Source organism: Anas platyrhynchos, chromosome 12 (assembly GCF_047663525.1).
Source record: "Anas platyrhynchos isolate ZD024472 breed Pekin duck chromosome 12, IASCAAS_PekinDuck_T2T, whole genome shotgun sequence".
Lineage (NCBI taxonomy): Eukaryota > Metazoa > Chordata > Aves > Anseriformes > Anatidae > Anas > Anas platyrhynchos.
This window is the reverse complement of record NC_092598.1, coordinates 3,929,051-3,941,878: the sequence shown is the minus strand read 5'-3', so window position 1 is coordinate 3,941,878 and position 12,828 is coordinate 3,929,051.

The following is a 12,828-nucleotide window of genomic DNA, read 5'->3' as shown; positions in this document are numbered from 1 at the left end:
ACAGTAAGTTATTACAGATTCCATTTTTAATACAAATGTCTCCTCTAACTCTGAACGAATGAAGAAAACAAAACAAGGTCACAAAGACATAACTAAGGAAATATTTTTGTCCTTGGATTCATTAAATTTGCTTAGATATAACAAGAGAATCTTCCCATCCAGGCATTTTTTTTCCAAAACTATTTGAATCAGAAGAATTGCTGACAGAAAATGTCATTTAGCTTAGCACCCATCAGCTGCAATCCACTCAGAGCTGTGAATGTTTCACAAGCCTTAAATAGACTGAATGCTCCTTCCTTGTAAATTAGATATTACAACCATTAAAAAAAAAAAAAAAAAGAGAGACATACAGGAATTAAGACTAACAAGGCTGATTTCTGTGGCTCGGCTGACCTGCTTTTCAGTGACACCAATAAAATATCTGTCTTCCTGTGTCAGTTTAAGTTGTAGACTGATTGATTTTGGTTTACAATCAATTTATTAAGCTAGATACCTACAACTTTTTATTGATGATTGCTCAAGAAAAATGGGAACTGTGGAAGTTAATCCAGAAAGGAAGTGGGGGAGACTTGAGACCTGAATCTTAATTTCCTCATCTAACTACAAAACTGATCTGCTCCTAAAAAATTATTATAAAAAGGGTTGGAAAGCCCTCTGAACTTACAAAGAAAATAGATAAGGCAAGGAGAAAAATTAATACACTTAAATTAAATATGGCAAAAACAAATAAAACAACAGACTATTTGTTACATACTATGGACTCCATAGGAAAGCATTATACCCATTATTTCTTATTATTGCTCCAGGAAAGAAATGCACAGGGAAGGCGAAAAAATGAAGTTAGCAATGATTTTTCACTATGAACCTTTCTCCAGGGATGAGTTATAAAGGAAAAAATGTAGCTTGGAAGAAGAGAGTTAGAAAGCGAGGATTATCTATGTTTATATATTTAGTGAGACACTTGCACCCATACTTACATTGTTATAGGGAAACCATTTCATTAAACAGCACTTTTACACTTCTTTTTATTTTGTCTTAATACATGGAAGAACTGCTTACTCAAGAAGTAGTAAAATGATGTAAGCATTATGGCTAAAACTGCAGTAGGTAAGAAGACAGTATCCAGTATGAGATAAACTCTTTCCAGTTAGGCTAAACTTCTGGTGTAGGAGCCAGGTATTCGTGTCTGGGTTAATTACCGGAGTGATTACCTGTGTGACTGTCTCTTCACAGGACTACTATACACAGTTTAAGTAAAATAATGCTATAATCTGCTTCAGTGTTGCTTAAATTTTATCTGGGGAAAGCTGAACACCAAGGCTCTCTAAGTATCTGCTGCTTTACAGAGGACCAACAACACCAACACACACTACGTGTATAAAAATGTGTATGGAATAGACCGAGGTCTCATAGGAAAGTGAGCAGATGGGATGACAGACAGCAATGAGGAGGTGTGGCATGACAAGAATATGAGAAGTTTTCAAACACAGAGTGGTAGGAGAGGGAAATCAATTAGAGAAGGTTGTGAAGTGTTGATTTTAAAAGTGGTTCAGAAACATCATTGAGTGAGAAGTCGAGAATGATGACAGCATTTGGGTCGATAGTAGGCATTAGATCAAAGGTAATACTACACAAAGTGATGCATGTAATATCATACAGAACAGTAGGTACTGAAAGTAACCTTTCTTAAAGTAAGTAAATAGAGAAAAGACTAGTGGAAATACAGGAAATAAAGAATGTGTGGAATAAGCACACCATGCAGAGGATGGAATAGCTAAAAATCCAACAGAAGCCAGTGCAAAATAAGGTTGCCATTTAATAAGTTTGCACCAGCTGTTCAGTAGAGGATGGAGGGATTATATTCATTATTTTATAAGCTCAATTGCCAAATCAAACCTTAGAATCATTGGTTATGTTTGACTACTGCAAACAAGGATTATAGTAAATCTTTTGCAAAGGCATTGAAATGAAGCAAAAATGTATTTTCTGCTTCTCAAAATGTTTTTAAAAGGGATGGAGAAGAAGCCTTAGTACCTACCAGTCTAGAACCCTCCCAGTTCAACATCAGCATAATGCTGTACTAGGATGACTACTGTCAGCATATCTCCAGGTGCATTCTGCAACTGATGTGACACACAAACACGAACTCTTGGCCCAGTGGTGCTGGCAGAGGAGACCTCGCTGAGCCCTGGGTAAGCCACTCATCCACACACATTGACTCTAGCTTCATTGCTTGTCCCCTCTGATCCCCCCTTGGAAGAGGGAAGAGGATGGCAAACATGGATTGCTTGTGTTATTACTGGTAGGATGTAAGCCTGCTCCGATCTGAAGCCATTTAAATACATGGGTCCAGAGTCATGCCCAAGCTAGTTCATTAACAAAGCTTATGAGCTCCAACCAATTGTTTTATTAATATGCATGTACAGTTTCCGAAATGGAGCTAGCCCACGTCTGCCCAGCTTTGAGCATAGACAATGAAGGCTGGATTTGTCTGACATTATTTGATACAATGTTGGTACAACTTGTAGCCCTAATTCATCAGGGTACATCAGTAATTAAGTCAAAGAAATGGGACCACTCACAGGCTTTAGACTTGGCACATGCTTACAGAGCTTTTTGCGCTGGAGCTGCTAGAATGAACACTCAGAAAGATCCCTTGACAATGTGCTTGGTCTCACCTAGACCTCTTTCAGGGGCTTGTTTGGGAAGTATCTCATGTTGAATTATTGATCATATGTATAAACAAATGGAAAGAACTGACCTACTGCCAAAGTGAAAACAAAGAACAAGGGGAGAGAAGGAAATTGTAAAGTATAGAAAAGGTGGGGTATGAAGTATAGACATTACCTATATTAAAGGATATTCAGTGTTATTCTATAATCAAATAACAACATTATCCCTTCTGGCTCACATTAATACTTTGGCTAAATCCTTTAAGTAGATTAGAAAGAATTATGGGACCCTACTGGAGGAAAAAAAAAAAAAACATGAACAGGTAGTGTGCGTGTTTTACCATAGATGGCTACCAACAAAGTACAGCCTTGGAACAGAAAGAAGGGGGTAAGCAGACTTACTTAGATTAACGAGTGGGTACTTAGTGAGAAAAATGAAGGTTTGAATTTATTGTATTTTTTTTTGGTTTACATTTCCTCTTCTCATAGCTTCTATGCTCAGTTGCTCCCTGTCACTCTGGACAAATTTCAAGACAAATTCCTTCACTCATAAAATGGCAACCCCAAGCCACTTAAGAAAGGATTGCAAAAACAATCTTCATGCTGCTTAACTTCATATTGTCATGTGGCTTAGTGTATTTTTTACACTTACTGGGTTATATTCTAGCCAGGGCAAGCTGGTAAAGTCCCACTGAATCAATGAGGTAGTGCTAAATCCTCCAAAGGTTCCTCTGATTTTCACCCTCTAGTGGATATTCTGACAAACTAAACATATTACTTCCACACTTCTCTATTCATAAGAAAAGCTTCAAACTATAACCCAGATCACTCCATAATAACCTGCAATAAATGTACAACACCTGAACATACACTCGTCCTCAATTTTTTTTGTTAACATTCAAAGGTTAGGCTTTGTCCAGGACTTCTGATTTTTTTCATTTTCCTCTTCAAGCAGTATTTATCAGACCTCACGCTTGTCTACTTGGAGTGCTCGCCCACTCTAAATGCACAGCAAAACTCTAGTCAGAGAACAATACATCCAGAAAACACAACACCTTGTTTAAAAATATATAAGTACATTTTTTTTGTTTGAGCACACACACACACAACAACATTTCAAATGCATCAAGAAAAACTTCAAGGACACCAGAGCATCCAGGGCAGACTGACACTGACCCAGTAGAGGTAAGACCTGTGATAACTTTCCCTTTAATCCAGTTTTCTTCTACAGCCACCTTCTGCTTACTCATCTTCATTGATGCCCTTGTCCATATTTTGAAATGTTCCCCAGACCTCTTTGCTACATCCTGAAGCTTCTGTACTCTCCAAGAAGCAAAATACCTCAAGCCCACGGCACCAAAAAAAAAAACAAAACTGAAAGCATACAGACAATGATCTCATTATTCAGAGGTGTACACATATATCCCATAAAACTGGTTAAATATACTGACTAATTTTTCAGAAGAATTTTTCATTACCATTGCACCTAAAAGATTTACTATCTGAAGTACTGTATAAAACAATTACTAAAGCTAGGCAAAAGAGTAGCAATGCAATATTTTACTGTGCACTGCAAAAGAAAGAAAGAAAAAAAAAAAGAGTGCACATATTAGAGAATTATAAAGGCTACTGCAGAGACTGCAAATGCTTTAACAATCTATAGATGCCTCTTGGGGATTTCAGCTAAGGCAGCTTCTTCGAGCTGTGGGATAGAACTGCAATGGAAAGGCAAAGACTGGTACAATTGCTGGTAAAAAAAAAAAAAAAAATGTTCAGAACCTGCATGTGGTCATCAATCTAAGACATGAGGAGCTCTTGACAGCTGGTATCCCCATGTCCTCACGGCCGCTCCAGGACAAAGAGCTGGACACAAACACGGCAGCAGCTGGCCGCTGGCTGGCCCACCACAGACCTGCCCATGGCATGACACTGGCTCTGCTGCTCATGACCATGAGGCTGTGGGAGGGCAAGCAAGCAAAACCTGGTCCATCTCCATTGTTACTTCAAATACAGTAAAATTAAAAATATGTTAAAAATAAGGAAATATATATTTTTTAATCATTATTCACCACCTCCTCTATTCTAGCATGGATATTGGCTACACCATTGGTACAATTTTGCAACAGCATTTTCTCCAGAAATTATGAAAGATCTGGGTTAGGACGTTAATCCTACTCTTATCACTATTTTCTGATTTATTTGGATTAGAGTTATTCTGCAAATTTTCCCTTCCAAATGTGTTGTGCCTCTTATTGCTAGAACATGTGTGACCACCCTAGGATCTCCTGCCACTCACAGAACAAGCTTATGAAATGTGCTTGCTGTGTACAGACATACCCTGGTGAAAGAAGGCAAATATAATTTTTCCTCTCTTTTTTTGCTCTTTAAAAAGGGCAATTCCCTGGAAGCCTGCAGTAACCTGCCATAGTTTCATGTGAAGAGCACAGCCGAGATTGTAATATAAGTGTCAGTCATTTGATTGGCAGCATGTAAGGAAGTGTTATTTTTCTCTTCCTCACCCCAATGAAATTCTGATGACAAAATTTGTGCTTATGAAGCTAGACACACTGGTAGTTAGTGCTCAATAACAAAACACTTTGAGGACATCTGCTGACACCTCCTATAAAGAAAACCAACACAATCTAAACTGGATGTGCATCCCCATAATGCCCAGTAAATTTATGGGCCTTTTTTTCATGCAATGATTAGCATGGAGCTGCTATTAAGAGCATTAGTCAGCAGTTAAAAAAAGCACAGATATTTTGTTTATGTTTTCTGTGAGAAATGAGGTATCACTTTAAAAATAAAATGTCATTCTTCTTATTAAAAAAAAAAAAAATCTTATTAGAATTCTGCATTTTGGAGAACTGGGTTCAGCAAAAGACCTTTTAGAAGCATATATCTGCCCCAAAAGCATGCCTATGTTATGATGAGTATTTCTGAAAAAAGACCTTAAGACCCTTTTGTAGTAGCTTCAGAGGACCTTTGGACCATATTTATTCAAGATCCTGTGAGTAAATGCGCCTGTGAGATGAGTACCAAGGCCGGAATGAAAGATAATACTGGGATCTAAAAAAGAAGATTGACTTTTTGCATCTGTTTGAATGTTCTCAAAAGTGAAGCTGCCTGAACACATGTGAATGCCTAAGCCACGTGTTGGTAATTCCTTGCAGTGTGAGGAGCTGGATGAACATAGACTTCAGAAATCCAGTCAGTAAATCGGGTGTAAGAGAGTACAAAGACTTGGGATAAAACAGCAATAGAAGAACCCATCAGGCAAGGAAAAGTTGAATTTGATACCGCCGATGTGAAACTCAACTTCAAAAGGGTCCTTGAAGAAACAGACCATCTCCTCTACCCTGTATGAAGCCAGGATTTGATCCATGGGGTCTTGCTGGTACCCTTCTGACATACCGTCTTGGCTACTCTGGGAAATACTTCCCTCACAATGAGCTGGTTTGGCTTGAACAGTTTAAATTCCAGGGAGATCTTTGGAGCACAGAAATATATTAGTGAACACTGAAGTGCTGGGGAGCAGAATGGATGGGAAGCAGCTCAAGGAAAGGTTGGGCAGGCAAGGTTTTAGGGAATGTGCCATCCTACTCCCATGAAACTTCATTAAGGTTTAAGGTAACATCTTTACGACGAGTCGAAAATGTCATTCTAACACGACACTCCAGTGTTTCCATTTTTAGTTTTAGTGCTCATCTATATGATCCCAAGAGCATGTGGGAAGCAACATACAAATGGGAATAATAGAAATTAATTACTCCATTAAAATAAGTGGATAAAATCCAGGCCCTATTGAAATTAATATCAAAGCACTTTCACCAAGGGCAGGACTTCACTTACTGGATGTACTCTGGCATGAAGCCAGTGTCAGTAGATCAGTGTCAGGGTAGCTACAAATGACTGCGCTGGCAGTGATGGAGTACAGGCACTTTCTATTTTTTCTTTTGTTTCCTTATTCCTATTAACACATGCAAATGATGTGCATTTCTGCGTCTTTTTTTTGCTTTAGCAGCCTCAGTTAATTTGCTGTTAACATAGATTTTGAGCTAGCCTTTGCAGACATTTATTTCACCTTTTGAGGGGGAGGGAAGAGAGAGCAACAAGCGGAGATGGAGAGAGATTAAGAATAGAAGAGGAACAAAGCACAGGAACATATATTGAAGCTACCTTATTGTTACATTAACAACCTGAGCAGAAGTAATGAACTAAAATGTATGGTGTGGAAACATTCAAACAGTAGAAGCGTTTGTAAACTCTTCACTAAGTTTGCCAGCTAATTCTGTGTTGCACTTGTAGCCGTATCTTTGGACCTGCTACAGAACAACGGCCTTTGCATATCCAAGACTATATTTTGAACATATTTATCAGACATATGCCATTCAGTGGTGGTGGTTAAATGCTCTATCTGTAAACCATTATACTCTTCTAGATTGTGGTTTCACTGCAACAGGCAGCTGTTTGACAGAGAATAAGCTCCTGGGGACAGCAGCAAATCAAATTAAATATATCTCCACAGAGCTATCATAGGGGGTTGCATGGTTTGATAGGCTGCATCAAGAGCAATAAGCACACAAAGGAAGAGCAAACCTGAGATAAATCAAGATAGACCAGATGAGCAAGCAGACAGACAAATCACTATTGGCTCCCTGAAAGTCATTAGGAGTTCTAGTGTTGATTTCAACAGAACCAGTATTTCAGCAAAAGTTTTTAATCCTATAAGAGTCAGAGAGATTATCTAATTATTGTTCTCTTCTCCCTTTTATAAGCTTGGCCATGGGAAATGATACTCACTGATACGCTAATAAATAAGCTTACTGAGAAAAAATACATGTGCAACATGATAATAATCAAGATTTGGTTCACTCTTTTCTATTATTTGTTTTCCTTTTATAAACCCATAACCACCCTAGAGTTTACTATGGGCTAAAGAAACAAAATGGCTTGATTGCTGCAGGGAACAGACACAGACATGTGTATTCATCTCAAATATTAAGTTACTCTCATTAGGAACTTTTCTACAAACAAGATAATATGTGCACTTCCTTTCCTCCTACTTTTCTATCAGGTATTCATCAAAGCATACATACTTGTATGTGTGTGTATATGGTATACATGCATTAAATACTTACTGGTATATGTGCTGTACATTAGGGAAGGAGCAGAAAGAGCAGAAGTGACAACACAGTGAATAAATCCCTCTTGATAAATCCTATTACATTAACAATGACCTACACGTAGAAGTGTGCACTTCAGGGAGGCACAAAGTGTTCACATGATAACTTACTTCAATATATTTTCTATCAAAAGCCTGTTCTCTCAGTACTCCCTTTCTCAGCCACTTGTTTCAGCCCGGACATATTCAAATCCTCCGTATCATTTCCTTCTGAAAAAGAAATGATACGTCTATGTAGAAGTTCCAACAACCTTGTTCTGTTTTAAAAGCATTCACTCCTACATCATTCATTCTGTGGTTATTGCTCTCTCACCTGACATTTCACAGGATCCTGATTGAACTGTGTAACTGTGGCCTACTACAATAGCCTTTCTTGTTTTCACTGGTTTTCTGAGTGACCTTATCTTAATCAGATTCATAACGAAAAACATAGAGAAATGCAGCTATGCTGCTCTGACTCACAGAGTAATTTCTTATGCTCAAATATCACCTTTGTTTTTCACTATGGCTCGGTCAAGCATCCTCCTACAGGCTGCCTGGGAAAAAAATTAAAGGAAACAGTGGACAACTATTTATTGGTAAAAAATTGTGAGCAAGAAAAGCACTAGATATTTCTTTCAGAACATAGGGAGAACAGGTATCGGTTTGCTCAAATGCATATTACCAGTATTTCACAGAGATGCTTTAGGCTCTCCCTCCTCGCTAAGCCTCCAAAATCTTTGCTTGCCCAGGCTCAGGGGAAAATAATTAGCTAAGTCCATGGAGCAGTTCAGCTGTACTGCTGAGTTCATGCTCCTTGTCAGGTCTGCAGGGTCTGAGCAAGGATTAGCCCTACAGCAGAGTCCCAGGCACCCAGGGCAGTGTGCAGCACAGGCCAAGTCAATGGGATGCAAGCAAACTGTCACCTGCAGCATCAATTCTGCTGTGGGTCACCAAAACAAAAAGGGGAAGGAGTGTGACCAAAGCAGAGCAGGAAGGAGAGTGGTGCTGGAAGGGGGCAACAGGCACCATGGGAACTTCAGTTCTGATGCCCTCCTTCAGACCTGAATGCTATCCAGGCTTGTTCTCATATTTTCCCTGGGATTCTGAAGAGCTGTCCCCAGAGCAGACATTCACAGGCACAGCAGGGGATTTTTCCATTGTTTTTAAGTGTCAAGCAAGAGACAGCTGAGCCCCAGTTCATAAAGTTGTCAAGCGGTGTAGACTAACAGTCAAAACACAGACGCTCCACTTTGCACGAATAATGTGCTACGAGAGTACTAGCTCAAATCAAGTTGCAGACATCTCACGTTGGGCTCCCAAAATTAGTGGGACACTTCTGTCACACATGGTTCTGCAGCAGTTATCCTGCCTCTTCCCCAGTAGAGCTAACAACCCTGTCAAGTAGCACAGTGACATGCACCCCATGACCAAGTCTGCAACTGCCACATTACAGAAAGGCTTGAGAGTGTGCCATAAGGAAAGCAGGGAGCTTCAGAATTTCAGTACAGGATCAAAGATCTATAGTACAGTACATATTTTGAATACAGAACTATTTGAAATTTGGTTAGAATTCAAAAGACTTTTATACAAAAATCAAATTAAAACCTTATACTTTCACTATCGCAGTTCTCTTAAGTTTAAAAGTCTTTATGAGAGCTGTACTTCCAGTAAGTACATGAACTTTCAACAAGGCCATCTCTTCTGGAGAATATTCTTTGGGGAGAACACACACACACACACACACACACACACACACACAAAACACTTTAAAAGATTAAGCAAACATCTTAAATATTTAAATTGCATTTTAAACACTGTCCTGGGTCATAAAGACCATCTAAGTATTTTCTTAGATACAGATCGTACCAACTTAATGATTTTTTTTTTCACTATTTAAACTTTTAGCATCATTTCAATTTTTTTTTTTTTTTTTTTTTTTTTTTTTTTTTGTAATTAAGCAGAAACAACCTAGGTCATTTTAATTCTAATTTTTTCCCCTTTATCTGCCCTGCATCCCCAACACTCCCAAATTCCAGCTGCAGTTAAGATTCAGTGCATGATTCCAGCCTAATCCCCAGTAATTGGGTTCATGAGTTGTCTGGTTTACGAATCACATTGGGGTGGGAACTTTGCATATCTGTTTCAGCAAAATAGTTATCTTAATTTTCCTCTATTTTTCCTGTTCTTTCATTAAAATAAATAAATAAATAAAAATAAAAATTAGAAGGCTCTAATAGTTTGAACAACTGTAGTATACATATATATACATATAAAGCTTTGGTTGCCATTTCTAAGAAAAGGAACCAGAATACCTTTTATTTCCTCATGATCCTACCAATCCAGCCTAGTTTATTTGTTTCAGCAACTAGTTGCATATGCTGCCTTTCAGAGATTGTCCTTGTTAGTTCTATCCATACTAAAGAGATAATTAAAAAGGGAAGAGATTGGTATTCATAAATATTATACAGAATACAAAAAGGCAATACCTTTTCCTGTTTTTCAATGTGATGTGAGCTATTGCAGTGAGATAGTGCATCCTGCAGTTACTGCAGCTCCAGTCACATGAAAAATTAATGCAACTCCTTTAAAAAATTGCATTTGCAGCATTTATTACAGCCTTGAAAGCATGTAGTTCGTGTTTGCATTTGGAAGGATTTCACTGTGAGAAAACAATCAATACATCCAAATTCAACACTTTCCAAGAGAACAAACCTCCCACTGACTTCAGCAGTGGTAGTGCTTAAATAAGATCAGCAGATTCCAGCGCTTAGCAAGCCAAATTAAAGGGAACATCTGAGCCTTACCTTAAGAAATCTGCATAGACAGCAAGCATCTGGTGCTGATACCAGGCTTTAACTGGGGTTGATAACCAGAGAAAGCTGGCTAAGATGCCAGCTGTTCTTCCAGCCCTGCACCTCTGAGGGAATTAGGAGAGCCGTAGGAAACTAGCCAAGTTCTGGAGTAGTAGCTAATGGGTGGGCTGGTATCAAGTTCGAAGAAGGCAATGAACAGTGACAACTTCAGCAAGGTTTGACATGTGTTGTGTGAACTACCGTCTGCTGCAAGACTCATCAGGCAGGTAATGGCTTCTGGGCACTGTTGTAACAAACCTGAGCTGAAACCAGAGCCTGGAACCCGATCCCACGTTAAGCTCTCTTTGGGCTCTCAGCTACAATCTGAGTATACAAGGTTTAATAACTTAACCTAATAACTACCAAGGCAGATTACATATTGCTGTATCCACAGCATTCTCCAATTACTAACTAATGCTGATACAAATTTATTTTCATATGAATAAGTATATGTTCATTTTATCATTTATTAGATATTATGTGGCAAGAAGCTTTTTTTTTTTTTTCTGAAGAATTTCAGATATTCTTAAAAAAAAAAAAAGTCTAGTGACTAGTCTGACTGCAAAGTATTTTCAATCTGACCTGCTTGCAATTGCTCAGTTACCTAAATGTAGGCACCTAGCTTGGATGCAACACTATCAGATCGTTCAGCTTGCCTTATTACCCTGCATACCATGTATGTAGATGCCTTAATGCAAGTTCCATGGCAGCCGGATATGGAAAAATATCCACCAACAGACAGGCACCTGAATAAGTGCAGAGACATGTCTGAAGAAGCTTATGACACAGGATTTCCCTTTAGGTCTATTCATTCAAAGAGGAGTACTAAATCATGAGAAACATCCATACAACAGCCTAGTGGTTGGCTTGCCTGCTTGAGAAACCACCTCTGAGTAGCATTAATAGCGTGTTTTTTTTCTTCCACCATATTTTTTCTGTGTTTGGAAATGAGTATCTTGGAGACATAACATTTCTGTTCTATTTAATTTGTTGAAAAATTCAAACCTTTTTTTTCTTTTTTTCTAATCTTTTGGTAAATGTAATTGTTCCTCATTCCTTATTTTTCTAAAGAAAACAATGCTAAAAATGTGTAAATGCTCCATGGGTTTCTTTATCAAAGCACTGAAGAATCAGACCACCATTATCTTAGTTATTATCTTATTTTATCAGGTCTACTAAACCTTTGTACTCATTTGCACAGAGACCACAGGTGACATGTTTTGTAGGCCGTGAAAGTCTGAACTAAACTAAAAGAGTATAAACTAAAAGAGTATAGCGAAATACATAGGTTTATCTGCTTCAGGAAACACTTACTGCTTTCTTTAACAGGACTTTGTGATAGCTCAGCATCTGCAACTGATCTGAATATCTTCCCTTCAAGCAAGATTTTGGCCTCTCATTGCCCTTCCTGGGCACATGCTAGAGCACAGTTCCTGATAAACTCCACATAACTTGTACCGATAGAGGCCGTACTCCTGTGAGAAGAAAAATGGTGTAAGTTGGTCATAAAACAAGCGTAAGTGACAAAGTAACATCATTTCTATTGATTTGCTTTCAAGAGCAGGATGCAGCTGCGAAACCGTGATGCACCTAACAGCACAGCAGCTCTCATTGCTTACTGAGGAAGCGAGCCACCAAAACCAGCCTCCGCTTTTTCCTTCTAGACAAATGGTACCCCAAGGTGGGACAGAAGTGTCCTGAGAAGGTCACAGATCCAGGCTGAAGGGCCAGGGTGGTCGGTGAAAGCTACTGGCAAAATGGGCCCTCCTGAGGAGGCGATCACAGGACGTTGTGAGGGCCCGAGCAGGTAAGGCCGTGAGGTGGTTTCTGTGAGGAACGAACACTGCCACACCTTACAGCTTTGGCCTTTTCTTCCCCCCTATGGACTGCCCCAAGTGGGGCAGCCCAAACACTGTTTAGAGTGTTACATCGTGGCCTAAAGTCACAGTTATTTCAGCAGTGCTGCTTAAAAACCTGCACTCAATAGCACTGCCTCCTACCAGAGCAGAAACTTGCATGTCACCCTGGCGGGACAGGTGAATAGCATTAGTTCTGGGAGGGCTGCTGGCACGGTCACACACAGCACTGGTACAGAACTGTAACTTTACCAAACCATTCTCAGCTTTCAGTATGTCTC